Source organism: Cucurbita moschata, unplaced genomic scaffold, assembly GCF_002738365.1.
Source record: "Cucurbita moschata cultivar Rifu unplaced genomic scaffold, Cmos_1.0 Cmo_Scf00058, whole genome shotgun sequence".
In the NCBI taxonomy this organism is placed as follows: Eukaryota; Viridiplantae; Streptophyta; class Magnoliopsida; order Cucurbitales; family Cucurbitaceae; genus Cucurbita; species Cucurbita moschata.
In genome coordinates this window covers 517,105-519,275 of record NW_019268574.1, presented here as the reverse complement: position 1 = coordinate 519,275, position 2,171 = coordinate 517,105, and the positions used below count along the sequence as shown (strand labels likewise).

The 2,171-nt window shown below is 46.8% G+C and overlaps 1 non-coding gene across 1 annotated transcript; it reads right to left on the bottom strand.

Annotated features, from left to right (window-relative positions):
• Positions 1-1,292: 1,292 nt before the first annotated feature.
• On the bottom strand, positions 1,293-1,432 carry LOC111436694. Its single transcript, XR_002709307.1, has one exon. It is a non-coding gene; the product is annotated as a small nucleolar RNA Z247 (small nucleolar RNA).
• Between the last annotated feature and the right edge of the window lie 739 nt (positions 1,433-2,171).

Genomic DNA, 2,171 nt, shown 5'->3' with positions numbered 1-2,171 from the left:
TTAACAACTGGACTAAAGGTATCATCATAATCAATGCCATACTGTTGTTTAAAACCTTTAGCAACCAGGCGTGTTTTGTAGCGATCAATAGAGCCATTTGGCTTTTGCTTGAGTTTGAAAACCCATTTGCAATCAATAACGTTAAGACCAGCATGAGGAGGAACTAAGTGCCATGTCTTATTTTTTTGAAGTGCCTGAAATTCATCATTCATTGCCTGACGCTAGAGGGGATGCTCCATAGCAGTAATATGTGAAGTAGGTTCAGAGGCAGAAGACCGAGCTGCAAGATATGTTACTGTTCCATCTGTACGCGCCTTGGGTTTCTTGATATTGTGTTTCAATCAAGTACCATACGGATGAGTAGTAGGTGCAGGATCCACATTTGAGGGGACAGCCGTATCAGCCGTTGCAAGGGGAGCAACCGATGCTACAACAGTTGGTTGACCAGCGGCCGAGGATTCGATCGGACATTGCACAATATCATCTGGTGGCGGAGGAGCCGAGGCCTCAATCATTGGCGGAACAACCAACGTCGATTCGCATGGCAGCGACGCGGAGGATTGTTGCGACAATTCCGAAGCTGATGTAGACACCAAATTTTCTGCATCCAAAGAGTTAGTAGGCCCAGGCATATACATGTGATCATTCTCCAAATTAGTACTACTATTACCCAAATGCAAGATGCACAAATCAGGGGCATTATGCGTCGACTGCATGATTGGGGAAGAATTAGGTGGGGCTCTCTTGAATGAAAAAATATTTTCATCAAATATGACATCTCTAGACATATAGACACGACCAGAATCGGTGTCAAGACACTTATACCCTTTATGTAAAGAACTGTAGCCTAGAAAGACACATTCCTTTGATCGAAAAGAGAGCTTTTGTTTGTTATAAGGATGAAGATGAGGCCAACAAGCACACCAAAATTTTTTTAATAAGGAGTAATTTGGTGGGGTATGAAAAAGAAGCTCTAAGGGACATTTTTTTTCTTGACACGAGTAGGAAGACGATTGATGAGATATGTGGCTGTAAGAAACGCGTCGTCCCAAAATTTAATAGGTACATGAGCATGAGCAGAAGGGCCACGGCAATCATCAGCTGGACGAGAGGGTGCATAACCTTGAGAACGACCACGACCACGATCCCTACGCCCACGATTCTTCTGCTGACCACCACGACTAGCATAATTGGCAGAAGATCAAAGATTTAACTGAAGTTCAGCACGACCAGTATAATTGCCCGAAGATCCTGGATTTAACTAAAGTTCAGCTTGGTGTTGTAGTTGGCGAGCTTCATACGTCATTAGATGTGCAAACACATCATCAAGCGTGAGGGCTTCACTCTTGGTATTCATTGAGGTGACGAAGGGATCATAGTCAGGGCCAAGACCAGCGAGAAGATACGCGATCACATCATCATCCTGCAAGGCAGAGCCGGCGGCGGCCAGCTCGGTGGCTAGCCCGTTGATCTTGCGAAAATAATTTGCAGCAGATTGATCTCGTTTCTTGGACGTGGCGAGCTCAACACGAATCTGAGTAGTACGAGCACGAGTTGACAATGAAAACATCCGCTGCAGGGTATCCCACGCCTCCTTGGACGTAGTAGCGGCAACCACATCATGGAGAATCTCCTCAGACATGGAGGAGAGAAGGCCGCTAAGGACTTGTTGATCCTGATCATACCACTGATTATAGGTCAGATTAGAGACCAGCTCAGCACCAGCAGCAGTTGAGGAAGGGACCAGCTTGGCAGGTGCGGCATTGGTGCCATCGAGGTGGTAGCCCATAAGCTTCGTACTCCGTAGGTAGGGGAGGAGCTGGGCATCATACCACTGATTATAGGTCAGATTAGAGACCAGCTCAGCACCAGCAGCAGTTGAGGAAGGGACCAGCTTGGCAGGTGCGGCATTGGTGCCATCAAGGTGGTAGCCCATAAGCTTCGTACTCCGTAGGTAGGGGAGGAGCTGGGCAACAGCATGGTGTAGAGGGATTGGGCCAAAAGTCGTCATGGTAGTTGAGACGGTTTTGGAGATGGTGGATGGAGAGAAGGAAGAAGACATGGTATGATATTGTCCACTTTGCACAATGGTATGATATTGTCCACTTTGAGCATAAGCTCTCATGGCTTTGCTTTGGGCTTCCCCAAAAGACCTCATACTAATGGAATTA